This window comes from Haliotis rubra, unplaced genomic scaffold (genome assembly GCF_003918875.1).
Source record: "Haliotis rubra isolate DU_JTF1 unplaced genomic scaffold, ASM391887v1 Scf749, whole genome shotgun sequence".
Lineage (NCBI taxonomy): Eukaryota > Metazoa > Mollusca > Gastropoda > Lepetellida > Haliotidae > Haliotis > Haliotis rubra.
In genome coordinates this window covers 179578-198920 of record NW_025767467.1, presented here as the reverse complement: position 1 = coordinate 198920, position 19343 = coordinate 179578, and positions in this window count along the sequence as shown.

Genomic DNA, 19343 nt, shown 5'->3' with positions numbered 1-19343 from the left:
CTGAGCTTGCCTCATACCTCACTATATGTTTATCATAGCTTTGATGTGAGCTTGCCTCATACCTCACTATATGTTTATCATGTAGCTGATGTGAGCTTCACTATATGTTTATCATAGCCTCCTCATACCTCACTATATGTTTATCATAGCTTTGATGTGAGCTAGCCTCATACCTCACTATATGTTTATCATAGCTTTGATGTGATAGCCTCAGCCTCATACCTCACTATATGTTTATCATAGCTTTGATGTGAGCTAGCCTCATACCTCACTATATGTTTATCATAGCTTTGATGTGAGCTAGCCTCATACCTCACTATATGTTTATCATAGCTTTGATGTGAGCTAGCCTCATACCTCACTATATGTTTATCATAGCTATATGTTTATCATCATAGCTTTGATGTGAGAGCTAGCCTCATACCTCACTATATGTTTATCATAGCTTTGATGTGAGCTAGCTTAGCCTCATACCTCACTATATGTTTATCATAGCTTTGATGTGAGCTAGCCTCATACCTCACTATATGTTTATCATAGCTTTGATGTGAGCTTGCCTCATACCTCACTATATGTTTATCATAGCTTTGATGTGAGCTAGCCTCATACCTCACTATATGTTTATCATAGCTTTGATGTGAGCTAGCCTCATACCTCACTATATGTTTATCATAGCTTTGATGTGAGCTAGCCTCATACCTCACATGTCATATATGTTTATCATAGCTTTGATGTGAGCTAGCCTCATACCTCACTATATGTTTATCATAGCTTTGATGTGAGCTTGCCTCATACCTCACTATATGTTTATTCAAAGGGAAGGAGCCTCCAGTGTTTACCGTAGAGGTGCGAATGACCTTCCGCCAAGCTGTTTATTTGTTTACATGGAAACGAGTGCCTCGCAAAGACTGACGGACTCACGTTCGTTTGTCAAAATACGAAGCGGTTCTCGCGCGGAAGTCAGGACGAAGGGCTAAACTTGGAGGCATGGATGGCGCCAGATTTGCCGGCATTTGGAGCAGGAGACTTGAGAAACGCTCTGACTTCATAAACACAGAATTTCCCAGCATGCTTGTGTCACAATTAACCTTTAGCCTCCTGGTGGTAACAGTTTCAGTGTGCTTGCCTTAGCCTCAAGTCGACTTAGGTGATTATCACTATACGCGAGAGCCCCATGCCCTACCATGGCGACGGGGTCACTTCTTTCACCGTACATCATGATTATTGTTGGCTCAAACGAATGTGTGCGGACCCACTGTTGCACCCATTGTAAAACGATCCGGGGATGTTATTTACCAGTGATAAAGGGCTGCCTAGACACCGTGTTGTTTACAGTCAGAAAAATACATAATTGACAAATTACCGGATACATTTTGCGGTTTGTTTAAAATAGGCAGTATTTAGTCGAGCGGGCCACTATATTTGGTTAAACGCGGCTGTGGACAGTACTTTTGTTACATCACCGCGTGTCAGTTCATTTGGAAGGATACCAAACGTGGCGCAGGTTGTAGATGTTTACCAGCGATAAAACCCACGAACATCGGTATATAGTGCTGCCACCCACAGGTGTATAATCGACTTACGCATGATTATTGGATACTTCCATGATAAAGGGACGCAACTCTGCACGGCGAATAACGGCGAACAAGTCGACTGCTACATTTCGATAAGGAGTTGAAAGTGTTATGTGTGATATTATACACTTGGACTATATAATATTGTATGTACACCCTGTCTCTCTCTCTCTCTCTCTCTCTCTCTCTCTCTCTCTCTCTCTCTCTCTCTCTCTCTCTCTCTCTCTCTCTCTCTCTCTCTCTCTCTCTCTCTCTCTCTCTCTCTCTCTCTCTCTCTCTCTCTCTCTCTCTCTTGTAATTTCGGGGATTGTATGAAAAAATAGGTACCCACTGTCGACTCCTGAAACAATACGTTTTACCATTCCCTTTTAACAACCAGAAGGCGTCTAAATCTAACAACACTGCCCTGGACTGAATCTCAACAGATGTAGTTATAGCATTGTCATACAGCACCATTGCATGGTCACAGAGCTGCAGTACGTCATACTTGCCCCAAGTGCCAACTGAACGGGATCAGGTATTTGCGCACTCAATCGTCTCTGTTTTCAGTGAGTTATGCCTGATCAAAACTCGAGTAATATACAGATCGCCGTCATAGAGATAACATACCGCTTAATGCAATGCTCAACAACGCTGACTCGATCATAAGTGCGACGCTCCTTTAAGAAATAATTTGACCCCATGTTATAGCAAGTGAAATAAATCGACCACTGAACCTTGATTGTGTTCCTGGATTGTCCACACTCTACCCGTGTTCCTGGAATGTCCGCACCATACCCATGTTCCTGGAATGTCCGCACCATACCCGTGTTCCTGGAATGTCCGCACCATACCCGTGTTCCTGGATTGTCCACACCATACCCGTGTTCCTGGAATGTCCGCACCATACCCGTGTTCCTGGAATGTCCACACCATACCCGTGTTCCTGGAATGTGCGCACCATACTGGTTGTCAGGTATCTATTTCATAATATTGGAGGTATGTTTCGGTTGTGTTGGTGTAAAGGAATTTGGTTTCATGTCTTCAACATGTTTTGCCAGTTACAGACGGGGCAGTGGGGTAGCCTAGTTGATTAAGCGTTCGCTCGTCACGCAAAAAACCGGGTTCGATTCCCAGCATGGGCACAAGTATCACTAAAACCACACTCACTCACGCACACTTTGATGTAAAAAACCAATAATGTGTGTTTGTGTTGACAAGCTGGCAGTCACTAGACTACCATACCGTCAACATTTCTGATTTCCCCCGCCGTCATAGGAATGGAATATTGCTAAAAGCGGCGTTAAACCATACACACACTCACTCACTCTGACCGTCAAATGGGATGTGGCACATACATAGTCCCGAATTCCCCATGACAATAAAGAACAGTTCCAGATCAGAGAAAAACTCCATGATCATCATAATGAATCGGTGTAGCCTAACTGCCAAGGAAATAAATCCTGTCCGTTTCTTCGAGGATTTCAAATATGTGTCTGCAGACGTGTAGCGATCGTGTTTTCCATCAGCAGTCTGTGCACTCGGAGCGACGCTGTAAATATCGCCCCTCATTCTGCTTCTTTGAATTAAAATCAATTATAGAATCGTATATCAAATATTAAATTGTCGTAAAATCGACTTGAGAGGAACGCGTCGAAATTTACACCGGTTTGGGCGTAAAGCTAAGGGCAAAAGTTGGATTATCGGAAACGGAACAGGATCGGCAGAGGAACAAATTATCACTAACGCGAGTCAAAATGGCGAGAGAGGGGTAACAGGGGGCTCGGTCGGCGCCATCCGCATAGTGAGATGCTGGAAACATGGCGGTCCTGTCTGATCATTAGTATTATTTCTGAATCAGTGGGGACCGGAAGTGAGGAGTTTTTCGTTGAACGGATATCCCAGTGGCACCTTGTGGTCCCCGAATATACCGTTACACATGTACACAGTTTACTTACCAAGTTCTACAGCGAATCCGAGTCCGACATCTAACGATCACTTTCAACACTTCTTTACGCGGTGGCATTCTTTTGGACGGTATGTGTGCTTCCGGAAGAGTTGGGGAACATTTTGTATGATAAACGGAGATGTTTTCATATCGAACCTGAGACGACCGTGCACATCAACTTCAAGGAAGTGCAGCACCAGATATCTTATATAGATGCACAGTCTCCATACAAGTAATTTGGTGTTTACAAGGGCCCAAACTATGTATACGTAAGCTGTATCATAGAAAGATGTACAATTTAACAACTTTTGCGCGTATGTACCAAAACAGGTGATTGATGTGCGTGATGTTTCAGATAATATATGCATGTGATAAAGCAGGTAATACATATACATGATGTATCAGGTCATATAACACGTGGATGTAACACACCCTTTAACTACATGGGTGTTGATATAACAAACACGCGCACATCGGTGTCTTATGCATGGGGAAAGTTGGGGAAGTTTAGGTTGTAGAACATATTTTACCCCAGCTTATCCAAGAATATATATCCTTTGCACTATAAATAATCTAGTCATTTTCTCAAATGGGCTCGTGCTGACTAGGAGGTGTGATGACGAAACTAGATGGCCGTGGCATAACACAAGACGCAGGTGATATAACACAAGGCATAGGTAATATAGCACAAGATAGAGATGGCATAGCACAACAAGACGGAGGTGATATAACACAAGGCATAGGTAATATAGCACAAGATAGAGATGACATAGCACAACAAGACGGAGGTGATATAACACAAGGCATAGGTAATATAGCACAAGATAGAGATGACATAGCACAACAAGACGGAGGTTATATAACACAAGACATAGGTAATATAGCACAAGATAGAGATGACATAGCACAACAAGACGGAGGTGATATAACACAAGGCATAGGTAATATAGCACAAGATAGAGATGACATAGCACAACAAGACGGAGGTGATATAACACAAGGCATAGGTAATATAGCACAAGATAGAGATGACATAGCACAACAAGACGGAGGTGATATAACACAAGGCATAGGTAATATAGCACAAGATAGAGATGACATAGCACAACAAGACGGAGGTGATATAACACAAGGCATAGGTAATATAGCACAAGATAGAGATGACATAGCACAACAAGACGGAGGTGATATAACACAAGGCATAGGTAATATAGCACAAGATAGAGATGACATAGCACAACAAGACGGAGGTGATATAACACAAGGCATAGGTAATATAGCACAAGATAGAGATGACATAGCACAACAAGACGGAGGTGATATAACACAAGGCATAGGTAATATAGCACAAGATAGAGATGACATAGCACAACAAGACGGAGGTGATATAACACAAGGCATAGGTAATATAGCACAAGATAGAGATGACATAGCACAACAAGACGGAGGTGATATAACACAAGGCATAGGTAATATAACACAAGATAGAGATGACATAGCACAACAAGACGGAGGTGATATAACAACAAGGCATAGGTAATATAGCACAAGATAAGAGGTGACATAGCAACAAGACGGAGGTGATATAACACACACAAGACAAGATAGAGGTGACATAAGCACAACAAGACGGAGTGATATAGTATAAGACATAGGTAATATAGCAACAAGATGGAGATGTGACATAGCACAAGGCAGGTAATATAACACAAGACGGAGGTGATATAACACAAGGCATAGGTAATATAGCAAGATGACATAGCCAACAAGACGGAGGTGATATAGCACAAGATAGGAGATGACATAGCACAACAAGACGGAGTGATATAACACAAGGCATAGGTAATATAGCACAAGATAGAGGTGACATAGCACAACAAGACGGAGGTGATATAACACAAGGCATAGGTAATATAGCACAAGATGAGATGACATAGCCAACAAGAAGACGGAGGTGATATAACACAAGGCATAGGGTAATATAGCACAAGATAGAGATGACATAGCACAACAAGACGGAGGTGATATAACACAAGGCATAGGTAATATAGCACAAGATAGAGATGACATAGCACAACAAGACGGAGGTGATATATACCAACAAGGCATAGGTAATATAGCACAAGATAGAGGTGACATAGCCAACAAGACGGAGGTGATATAGCACAAGGCATAGGTACGCACAAGATGAGATGACATAGCCAACAAGACGGAGGTGATATACCAACAAGATAGGAGGTGACATAGCCAACAAGACGGAGTGATATAGCCAACAAGACGGAGGTCATACAAGCCAACAAGATAGGGGTGACATAGCCAACAAGACGGAGGTGACATAACCACAAGGCAAGAATATAGCACAAGGAGGTGACATAGCCAACAAGACGGAGGTGATATAGCAACAAGGCCAGGTGACATAGCAACAAGACGGAGGTGACATAGCCAACAAGACGGAGGTGAGCCAACAAGCACAAGATGGGAGAGGTGACATAGCCAACAAGACGGAGGTGACATAGACAACAGACAGGTATACACAAGACGGAGGTAATAGCCAACAAGACGGAGGTGACATAGCCAACAAGACGGAGGTGACACAGCCAACAAGACAGGTGACATTGCCAACAAGACGGAACAAGACAAGACAGGAGGTGACATAGCCAACAAGACGGAGATGACATAGCCAACAAGACGGAGGTCGATAGCCAACAAGACGGACGTCGTATAGCCAACAAGACGGAGGTGACATAGCCAACAAGACGGAGGTGACATAGCCAGCACAAGGCAAGACAAGATGGAGATGACATAGCCAACAAGACGGAGGTGACATAGCCAACAAGACGGAGGTGACAAGCAACAAGACGGAGGTGACATAGCCAACAAGACGGAGGTGACACTTAGCCAACAAGACGGAGCCAACAAGACGATAGCCAGCAACAAGACGGAGGTCGTATAGCCAACAAGACGGAGGTGACATAGCCAACAAGAACGGACGGTGACATAGCCAACAAGACGGAGGTGACATAGCCAACAAGACGGAGGTCGTAGCCATAGCCAACAAGACGGAGGTCAACATAGCCAACAAGACGGAAGTCGTATAGCCAACAAGACGGAGGTCGTATAGCCAACAAGACGGAGGTGACATAGCCAACAAGACGGAGGTGACATAGCCAACAAGACGGAGGTGACATAGCCAACAAGACGGAGGTGACATAGCCAACAAGACGGAGGTGACATTAGCCAACAAGACGGAGGTAACACCAGCCAACAAGACGGAGGTGTAATAGCCAACAAGACGGAGGTGACATAGCCAACAAGACGGAGGTGACATAGCCAACAAGACGGAGGTGACATAGCCAACAAGACGGAGGTCGTATAGCCAACAAGACGGAGGTGTCATAGCCAACAAGACGGAGGTGACATAGCCAACAAGACGGAGGTGACATAGCCAACAAGACGGAGGTGACATAGCCAACAAGACGGAGGTGACATAGCCAACAAGACGGAGGTGACATAGCCAACAAGACGGAGGTGACATAGCCAACAAGACGGAGGTGACATAGCCAACAAGACGGAGGTGTATAGCCAACAAGACGGAGGTGACATAGCCAACAAGACGGAGGTGACATAGACAACAAGACGGAGGTGACATAGCCAACAAGACGGAGGTCGTATAGCCAACAAGACGGAGGTCGTATAGCCAACAAGACGGAGGTGACATAGCCAACAAGACGGAGGTGACATAGCCAACAAGACGGAGGTGACATAGCCAACAAGACGGAGGTGACATAGCCAACAAGACGGAGGTCGTATAGCCAACAAGACGGAGGTGACATAGCCAACAAGACGGAGGTCGTATAGCCAACAAGACGGAGTGTCATGCCAGCAAGACAAGACAGGTGACAGACAAGACATAGCCAACAAGACGGAGGTGTATAGCCAACAAGACGGAGGTCGTATAGCCAACAAGACGGAGGTCGTATAGCCAACAAGACGGAGGTGACACAGCCAACAAGACGGAGGTGACATAGCCAACAAGACGGAGGTGACATAGCCAACAAGACGGAGGTGACAAAGCCAACAAGACGGAGGTGACATAGCCAACAAAACGGAGGTGACATAGCCAACAAGACGGAGGTCGTATAGCCAACAAGACGTAGGAGGTGGGCATAGCCAACAAGACGGAGGTCATAGCCAACAAGACAGGTGACACCAGCCAACAAGACGGAGGTGACATAGCCAACAAGACGGAGGTGACATAGCCAACAAGACGGAGGTGACATAGCCAACAAGACGGAGGTGTCATAGCCAACAAGACGGAGGTGACATAGCCAACAAGACGGGTGACATAGCCAACAAGACGGATGTCGTATAGCCAACAAGACAGGTGACATAGCCAACAAGACGGGTAACATAGCCAACAAGACGGAGGTGTCATAGCCAACAAGACGGAGGTGACATAGCCAACAAGACGGAGGTCGTATGCCAATCAAGACACAGCCAACAAGACGGAGGTGACATAGCCAACAAGACCCAGACAGGTGGACATAGAGCAACAAGACGGAGGTGACATAGCCAACAAGACGAAGGTCGTATAGCCAACAAGACGGAGGTGACACCCAGCCAACAAGACAGGTGACATAGCCAACAAGACGGCGGTGACATAGCCAACAAGACGGAGGTGACATAGCCAACAAGACGGAGGTCGTATAGCCAACAAGACGGAGGTGGCATAGCCAACAAGACGGAGGTGACATTGCCAACAAGACGGAGGTGACATAGCCAACAAGACGGAGGTGACATAGCCAGCAAGACGGGTGACATAGCCAACAAGACGGAGGTGTCATAGCCAACAAGACAGGTGACATAGCCAACAAGACGGAGTGGCATAGCCAACAAGACGGAGGTGACATAGCCAACAAGACGGAGGTGACATAGCCAACAAGACGGAGGTGACATAGCCAACAAGACGGAGGTGACATATAGCCAACAAGACGGAGGTGACATAGCCAACAAGACGGAGGTGACATAGCCAACAAGACGGAGGTGTATAGCCAACAAGACGGAGGTCGTATAGCCAACAAGACGGAGGTGTCATAGCCAACAAGACGGAGGTGACATAGCCAACAAGACGGAGGTCACATAGCCAACAAGACGGAGGTGACATAGCCAACAAGACGGAGGTGACATAGCCAACAAGACGGGTGACATAGCCAACAAGACGGAGGTCGTATAGCCAACAAGACGGAGGTGACATAGCCAACAAGACGGAGGTGACATAGCCAACAAGACGGAGGTGACATAGCCAACAAGACGGAGGTGACATAGCCAACAAGACGGAGGTCGTATAGCCAACAAGACGGAGGTCGTATAGCCAATCAGACGGAGGTGACATAGCCAACAAGACGGAGGTGACATAGCCAACAAAACGGAGGTGACATAGCCAACAAGACGGAGGTCGTATAGCCAACAAGACGGAGGTGACATAGCCAACAAGACGGAGGTGACAGCCAACAAGACGGAAGTCACAAGCCAACAAGACGGAGGTGACCAACAGCCAGGTGACATAGCCAGAGACGGAGGTCGTATAGCCAACAAGACGGAGGTGACATAGCCAACAAGACGGAGGTGACATAGCCAACAAGACGGAGGTCGTATTAGCCAACAAGACAGGGAGATCGTACTTAGCCAACAAGACGGAGGTGACACTTAGCCAACAAGACAGACGAGGTCTTATAGCCAACAAGACGGAGGTGACATAGCCAACAAGACGGAGGTGACATAGCCAACAAGACGGAGGTGACATAGCCAACAAGACGGAGGTGTATAGCCAACAAGACGGAGGTCGTTTAGCCAACAAGACGGAGGTGTCATTGCCAACAAGACGGAGGTGACATAGCCAGCAAGACGGAGGTAACAAACAAAGGAGGTGATCATAGCCAACAAGACGGAGGTGGCATTAGCCAACAAGACAGGTGACATAGCCAGAGGGAGGTCACATAGCCAACAAGACGGAGGTCGTATAGCCAGCAAGACGGAGGTGACATAGCCAACAAGACGAGGTGACATAGCCAACAAGACGAGGTGACATAGCCAACAAAACGGAGGTGACATAGCCAACAAGACGGAGTGACATAGCCAACAAGACGGAGGTGACATAGCCAACAAGACGGAGGTCGTATAGCCAGCAGAGACGGAAGACGAGAGTCGTATAGCCAACAAGACGGAGTGACATAGCCAACAAGACGGAGGTGACACCAGCCAACAAGACGGAGGTGACATTAGCCAACAAGACAGGAAGTGACATGACGGGTGACAGCCAGCAAGACAGAGTGACGCCCAGCAGGACGGAGGTCGTATAGCCAACAAGACGGACGTCGTATAGCCAACAAGACAGGAGTGGCATAGCCAACAAGACGACACAGGACAGGTGACATAGCCAACAAGACGGAGGTGACATAGCCAACAAGACGGAGGTGACATAATAGCGGAGGTGAGCAAACAAGACGAGTCGTACATAGCCAACAAGACGGGTGTCATTGCCAGCAAGAGGAGTGTCATAGCCAACAAGACGGAGGTAACAGCCAACAAAACAGGTGACACCCAGCCAACAAAACAGGTGACAGGTGTACCAACAAGACGGAGGTGACATAGCCAACAATAGAACGAGACAGAGGACGGAGGAGTCGTATAGCCAACAAAACGGAGGTGACATGAACATCGTAGAGCCAACAAGCAAGACGGAGGTCGTATAGCCAAGACAGGTGACATAGCCAACAAGACCTTGGAGGTGACATAGCCAGCAAGACGGAGTGACAAGCCAACAAGACGGAGGTGACATAGCCAACAGTGACGGAGGTGTATAGCGACGGAGGTACCAGAAAGCATAGCCAACAAGACGGAGGTGACATAGCCAACAAGACGGAGGTGACACAGCCAACAAGACAGGTGACATGTAGCCAACAAGACGGAGGTCGTATAGCCAACAAGACGGAGGTGACATAGCCAACAAACACGACGGGTGACATAGCCAACAAGACGGGTGACATAGCCAACAAGACGGAGGTCGTATAGCCAACAAGACGGAGGTCGTATAGCCAACAAGACGGAGTCCAACAAGTGACATAGCCAACAAGACGGAGGTCGTATAGCCAACAAGACGGAGGTGTCATATGCCAACAAGACCAACAAGACGGAGGTGACATAGCCAACAAGACGGAGGTGACATAGCCAACAAGACGGAGGTGACATAGCCAACAAGACGGGTGACATAGAGGCAACAAGACGGGTGACATAGCCAACAAGACGGAGGTCGTATAGCCAACAAGACGGAGGTGTCGTATAGCCAACAAGACGGAGGTCACATAGCCAACAAGACGGAGGTGACATAGCCAACAAGACGGAGGTGACATAGCCAACAAGACGGAGGTGACATAGCCAACAAGACAAGAACGGGAAGTGTCATTTGTGACATAGCCAACAAGACGGAGGTGACATAGCCAACAAGACAGGTGACGCAGCCAGCAAGACGGAGTCGTATAGCCAATAGCCAACAAGACGAGTCGTATAGCCAACAAAACAGGTGACGCCAAAGACACACCAGCCAACAAGACCCGAGGTGATAGCCAACATAGCCAACAAGACGAGAGTGACATCCAACAAGTCGTTTAGCCAACAAGACGGAGGTGACATAGCCAACAAGACGGAGGTGACATAGCCAACAAGACGGGTGACATAGCCAACAAGACGGGTGACATAGCCAACAAGACGGAGGTCGTGACATAGCCAACAAGACGGAGACGGAGGTGACATAGCCAACAAGACGGAGGTCGTATAGCCAATCAGACAGGTGACGCAGCCAACAAGACGGAGGTGACATAGCCAACAAGACGGAGGTGACATAGCCAACAAGACGGAGGTGACAGGTCGTAGCCAACAAGACGGAGGTGACGTATAGCCAACAAGACGGAGGTGACATAGCCAACAAGACGGAGGTCGTATAGCCAACAAGACGGAGGTGACATAGCCAACAAAACGGAGGTGACATAGCCAACAAGACGAAGGTCGTATAGCCAACAAAACGGAGGTGACATAGCCAACAAGACGGAGGTGACATAGCCAACAAGACGGAGGTGACATAGCCAACAAGACGAAGGTGACATAGCCAACAAAATATAACAAAATTGAATGGGGGTGGGGTAACATAATCACTACAGTGGAGTGTGCTACGAGTCGACTTTCAAATTGGAACAATAAGTTAAATCAACAATTAAGAAAGAACTTGGTTTGGAAATCGATACAAAATACTGCAAGCTATTTACTATGGCAGCAGACGCATGAGTGGCAGAACAATTACAGTTGCAGTTTGCAATACAGGAGCGGTGGCAATAGCAAAGACAGTGGTAATAATTTGCTCCTGACAGCAACACCGGTCAAAACTCTCAGAACAGGCCGGAACTGGATAGCCAGATGAAAACTTGATCATGTGGTTTTGGTGTAATCTGAGATGACAGGCTGGAATCGCTTGAACACATATATGGGTCATAATATACTGTTTAAAAATGTAGGGGATATTTGGTGCTGATATTATTTGGGAACCAAATTGTATGATTGTGTATATTAAAAATGATAATTCCATTCAAGACGTGTTACGTATTCCGGGCAAACACGCCAGTTTCGTGGAAGCGGTTTTCATGACATGCACGCGAACATGGTCGGGGTAAAATTCGAAATTTACAGCGAAACGTGTCAGTGTGTTGTTGAACATGTCGGTGATAAACACCAGGCTGACATGCAGCGTCTGTCACGTCACGGACGCCTTCAGGGACGCCGTCGTGCAATTGGCAAGTGGGAAGTTGGAACAATTAGCAGGTTACAATCACGATATTGGCAGAAATATGACGTTGGTGACATGATCATGTTTGTCAAGGGCGACAACTGGCGCACAAGATCGTTTCATCAGAACGTGTGTGTTTCGATACTGAGTTCAAAGGGCCTCTCAGATATTGAGATGCGTTATACACAGCAACAGGTGTTAGAGTGAGTGGACAGAAGATTAGTAATCGGCTATACAGGTGGACACTGCATGTCCGATGTCCACATGTTATCCCACGTGTGACGGACCGTCGCATTGCTACAGGACATCCTTGGAGTCCAGAGCAGCAGCACTATGCCAGTCGTCACTGGGCACACGTTGTTTTCGGATGAAACAATTTTCACTTTGAACTTCCTTCACAGGCGCAAAACAGAGTGACGTAGACAGAATGAGCGTATCCATGCCGTTGACGCTTTGTGGGTAGCTCAGTCCTGGTGTGACAAGGAATCGCCGTGACTGGCAGGACATCTTAACAGGGTATTACAGACGTGGCACTGGGCAGTACTGCAGTCACAACATCCTGGACATGGCCGTCGTTTAGTGTTTCAGGATGGCAAGACAAGAGCACGAGAGCGTATTGTTACTGACTACTAACAGGAAAAACACAACCTCATTACCATGACTAACACTCAGTACAGACGTGTCACTCAAGGATAGCCTTGGACAGAGTACGTCACTGTCAACCACTCTCAACGACCTTGGCGCTCCCTGCGGGGAGAATGGGATGGAATGAAACAAGCTGTCACAATTACAAGTATACCCCCGTCGATTCCGGGATTGTATTGGGAATAGAGGCGGATTGATATTAATGAATGAGTTAATATTTAACGTCACATCGGCAATATTTCAGCCATATATTCACAAATTTAGACCATAGAAACCTTTCGACCAAGGGCCGATATTAATGAGTTTCAACATGATACGCATTGGCCAATCATCTAACTAAATCTACGGTCTTCTGACGTTCAACGACTAATGCAAATCTCAGTTAGATGTTCCTGTTACACTATTAAACTATTTATTTCATTAAAGAAATAAAATATCAATAGTTGGGACACCTGTTTATTATCCCCCGCAACGCGTTTTGCGGGGGGTATGAAAATGGACTCCGTCCGTGCGTCCGTCTGTCCGTGCACATTTGTCTTTTCCGGAGCAGAACTCTAAACCCGTTCACTATTTCTTCACTAAACTTGGCACATAGATAGATCTGGTGGTGTACTGGTGCCTTTTGGTAGTTTTGGAATTCTGAATAAAATAGTTTCGGCATTTCCATGGCAACAAGTTTGACTTTGCCTGAAATTGATGGTTGTGCTCTTTTCCAGAGCAGAACTCTAAAACCGTTTACTATTTCTTCACTAAACTTGGCACATAGATAGATCTGGTGGTGTACTGGTGCCTTTTGGTAGTTTTGGAATTCTGAATAAAATAGTTTTGGCATTTCCATGGCAACAAGTTTGACTTAGCCTGAAATTGATGGTTGTGCTCTTTTCCAGAGCTGAACTCTAAAACCGTTTACTATTTCTTCACCAAACTTGGCACATAGATTGGTCTGGTGGTGTACTGGTGCCTTTTGGTAGTTTTGGAATTCTGAATAAAATAGTTTTGGCATTTCCATGGCAACAAGTTTGACTTAGCCTGAAATTGATGGTTGTGCTCTTTTCCAGAGCAGATTTCTAAAACCGTTTACTATTTCTTCACCAAACTTGGCACATAGATTGGTCTGGTGGTGTACTGGTGCCTTTTGGTAGTTTTGGAATTCTGAATAAAATAGTTTTGGCATTTCCATGGCAACAAGTTTGACTTAGCCTGAAATTGATGGTTGTGCTCTTTTCCAGAGCAGAACTCTAAAACCGTTTACTATTTCTTCACCAAACTTGGCACATAGATTGGTCTGGTGGTGTACTGGTGCCTTTTGGTAGTTTTGGAATTCTGAATAAAATATTTTTGGCGTTTCCATGGCAACAAGTTTGACTTAGCCTGAAATTGATGGTTGTGCTCTTTTCCGGAGCAGAACTCTAAAACCGTTCACTATTTTTTTATCAAATTTGGCACATAGATAGATCTGGTGGTGTACTGGTGCCTTTTGGTAGTTTTGGATTTCTGAATAAAATATTTTTGGCATTTCCGTGGCAACAAGTTTGACATAGACTGAAATTGGTGATAGTGCTCCTTTCTGGAGCAGAACTTTAAAAACCTTTCAATACTCTCCTTCCACATTTCTATATACACACCTAAATATTTGACATAATCATAACTCGTAGACATAATCATGAAGAGTATTTTGCCATTGCGGGGGATATTGATGACTTTGTCTTCTTGTTGAATATGCCTTTCTTTTCGTCAATAGTATACTTTGTAGAAAGTTCCATACAATGAGAGAGAGTCTTTGGTTGTTCTGGAAGATTCAACATTTCACTTGACTCCCAAAGCATCTAAATATAGCAACGTCCACACCACCGTTAAAATAGATCGTAATGCATTCATTCTATCTTATAATGGGTACACACAAAGTTAAAAAACTTTTCTAAATATTAACAGAAACAATGAAATAGAATTACAAAAACAATACATTATAGGTGGCACAACGTAACTGTAACTTTTTACATAAAAACCTTTCCTGATGTGTCAACAAACATTTAATGTTGAGCACCTTAAAAACTCAAATGTTGGGCAGAGGGATATTTCTGTCTCCATGTCCCCGTATGTTTTGTATATGGTAATAATTGCTAAGGCTACAATTAGTTTTTATGACACAAGAAATCAGGGTTGTCACTCACAGGGGTTTCGCGGTCACCTTTGTGTCTCCATCAGGTGGTAGGTGTCGCGAACAAGGGGATTACGGGAAAAGATTTGTCAATATATCATCAGCTCTCAGGACAGCCTAAGTAGGTATGGACGGAGCAGTTTATATACATGGACAGACTTTTCGAGTGCTGTCATAGTTGAAGAAATGTTCCTAATTTGTCTTGCTTTAATCCTGTCAGAGTTTGGCACAGATGCATGGACTGTGTAACACCTTTGGCCCTCGCCCGTTGAAACAGAATCACGAATATTTTAATCAACGAGCATGGGCTCTAAAACTTTGAAATTGAAAATAAATCATTCCGCAGATAATAGTATTCTTTACAATCATTACAACAAAATGCAAATTGCGATTTTCAAGAAACATACAGTTTGTCAGGAATAAACTTCCTTGCGTTTAGATCACGTGTCACAATCCGAGTACCGGGTTTGAGTCGGCAGTCATGTGACTCCTAACGGCAGTATTTAGCCGCAGGTATAGTGTACGTTCATTGCCAGCACGAACTGCAGGAAAAAGCCACGTGCACATGTTGTGTTTAAAGCGCCTTTAACCAACACATGCATAGAACTATATGTACTAAGCAAGATATACGATCATGGAAAGATGAGACAATTTAAGGCCGTTGAGAAATTATATATGCAGTTTTAATTGCCAAATATGTCGTTTTGCATAAACATAGAAAATTATTCAAAGTAAAGGTGATAAGTTATTATCAATTATTAATTACATCAATAAAATACTTATGATTATGATGCTGAACATTATTATTACACAACAGGTGGAATTACCTCATCCAGCTGGCATTGTGACGTCATAGTGACGTTCAGAACTACGAGACCCGTAATATCTCGGCCTTCTGAAGGCAGCAACGTGCTGGTCCATCTCACGGTGAATGCACACTCTGCCTGAAAAACTATAGAATTGAGTTTCGTAAGAAAAAGAGTGCCCTTTTTTTTCTTCTTTTCCGCCACTGACGAAGGTTCGGTGGGTGGCCAAGTGGTTAAAGCGTTCGCTCGTCTAGCCGATTCCCCAATGGGTCCAAATTCTGATGCCCCCGCCGTGGTATTTCTGGAAAATTGCTTAAAACGGCGTCAAAACCATACTCACTGTCTTACTCGCCATTGACTGACGGTCCGTGAGTACGTCAAGTTTTGACGTATGCGATGAGGCGTCAAGTGTTGTCCGCGGCAGGGTCTGAAGGCACCAGGGGGTATGAGGGATAGGTACCAGTATCTCGATGGATGGTCAGCCACTGCTGGGCCTGTCCTGTATGGCCAAAGTGCAACTTCCGAGTGGTTGAAGTGCGGGTACAACGAAACTTGGCCAGTCATGTGTAGCTCCTGTAGAAGACCTGTCCCTTCTGTCGATAGCCGTGGTATGGTCGTTGTGTTTGTACGTTGATGTTGTGCCACAGAGTTACATTACACTGCTTTAATATCATGTAATATCGTGTGACCCATGAAGGTCCGGGTAAGAATTGGTCTTCAGTAACCCATGCTTTTCGTAAAAAGGGACGAACGGGATCGGGTGGTCAGACTCGCTGACTTGGTTGACTCATGTAATATCGTATCCCAATTGCGTAGCTCGATACTCATGATGTTGATCACTGGATTGTCTGGTCCAGACTCGATTATTTACAGACCGCCGCCATATAGCTGGAATACTGCTGAGTGCGGCGTTAAACAAACAATCACTCAATGTAATATCGGGTAGCTGGTCCATTACGCCTGCACGGTTAAACTAATTTTGCGCGAGATCCTGTGACCAGAGAAACACTCGTGTTGGCTGCTTAGGTGATTAAAAAATACATCATATGTTGACATTTTAAAAAAAAATCATTTTTTGGTAAAGTTTGGAATTTTCTTTTGTCAGTCAGTGTAGTTCAAGATCCACACACTTGCCTGGATTAATAATGTAATCAGTAATGTCAGCAGTAATAGCGCACACGCACAGAATCTAAGTGGCTGGTAACGATCAGAAGATGATATGTCGTGATGCCCAAGCTATTTACTGACCGCAAACAGATTCATCAGGAAATGTATGTGTTTCTCTTAACGATAAATAAGACTGTTTAGTGAAGTATCCATAACATATGTTTAATATTTCACAGACTGAATGGCACTCGCGGTACATATCTAGCCAACAATAAGCCCATCATCCGTCAAAGTTCGCATTAAACCACGAGTGTTATAATTCCCCTGTCAAACAGGGACGGCTAAGACGTGCATCAGGCCTTCTGTGGAGCACAGTGTTGTCTTCTGTCACGTCCGCGCAGGGTGGGGCACAGTCACGTGACACTAGTATGCGCGGAACGTGTACATAGGAGTAGGTCGATTGTTCACAAAATTGTAATGACATTTTACACCTTCACGTATTATGTCATGAATATCATTTAACAGCTCTTATATTTCGTTGTATCACAGAAACAGCGAGTAAAACAAAGTTACGTGAGAAATATAACATACGTACTTGAGACCTTGTGCTGCCCACAGGGACGTGTCACGCTTAGAATCAGCGTTAGAAAGACATATATGTATATAGACCCTACCCTAGTACTATATAAAAGGAAAGGGATGTAACGACGGAACCAACCCCTCCACAATCAAAGTTAGATTTCACCATGTACACTATTTTTAAGACCCGTCGAGGCCTACGGATAGAAAGCCAGATGATTTCCCTACAAAAATGAGCTATAAATGGTCACAATCGGATCATTACTTCAAAAGTTGTACGCCACGACTCACCGAAAACAGCTTCCTCCGCAATTCCAAGCCAAAATCATGGATCACCCAAGACAGCGAAAACTCACCTTTCAAATTCGTTTATTAATTCCAGCCACGTTGACAGAACCTATGTAGGGCTAGATTTGATCGGCAGCGGCATACCACGGGTCTAAAAACATTGCAACATCTACAAATCATTTCCTCGACAGTAAGCAGGCATTTTCTCCAAAACCATCGGCAATCATACTCACCTGTCGGCCAAAGATGGCCTTGACATTTAAGTGACCTGAGCAGTAAATTGGTAAGAATAATTTTAGAGGTTAAATATTTATAAATATAATTTCCTAAAATGAATCAATATCGAATGCATTTTTACAACCTCTAAAATTATTCTCAACAATTTACTGTTCCGTACATCATCCAAAATAGAAGGAATATTGCAAAGTGCATATTTCGAGCCCATTAAACAGTCAAAATCACACTCCGGCGCAGTGATGACTTAGCAAATACTATGCTGGCTGGCCGCATGGAACTCTGGGTAGGAGAGTGAGTCAAAATCTTACAGTATATTATATTTTCCACCAATCGGATGGCCCAATTCAGTTTCTGCGGATCTGCTCAGATCACTTGAATGTCAAGGCCATCTATGACCGACAAGTGAGCATGATTGAAGTAATGATCCGATTGTGACCATTTATAGCTCATTTTGTAGGGAAATCATCTCGCTTTCGATCCGTAGGCCTCGACGGGGTCTTAAAAATAGTGTACGTGGTGAAATCTAACTTTGATTGTGGAGGGTTGGTTCCGTCGTTACATCCCTTTCCTTTTATGTAGTACTAGGGTAGGGTCTATATACATATATGTCTTTCTAACTCTGTTTCTAAGCGTGACACGCCCTGTGGTGCTGCCTAAAACATTAAATGGTTCAAACGTGAAGAGAAACTTGGAACATTTCACATTTGTTCATCATGTCAGTGTGTTACTGTGTTTATAGTGAAGTGTATTTTTTTAGTTCTGTTTCTGAACAAGTGACAATTAGTAAATAATATTCTTTGGGCTGAATAATTTAATCTGTTCCGTTCCTAATCAAATCAAACAATTACAGCTTAAAGGATACCAAATATATATCGTGACCTTGGGGTTGGTACACCTTTTCAACAAACGTTATTTATAGTATTCAAAGTAGATTTTGCTAAGGCTGTTTAGGCAGTATCACCAATGTTGAAGCTGTTGCAGAGAACGGCACTAGATGCATCTAAAATGCACGTGCTAGCTGCTGTACCCTACTCATGTCTCCTGGGAAATGCCGAACATGTTTTGGAAGCTGCACGGATGTGAGATAATCGTGTTTGAAAACCTTTCCTGAAATGTGAGTTCACATAGTCTTAGATATATAAGATAGATTGTAGTTGATAAACACTGACAAGGGGACGGGTACAGGAAA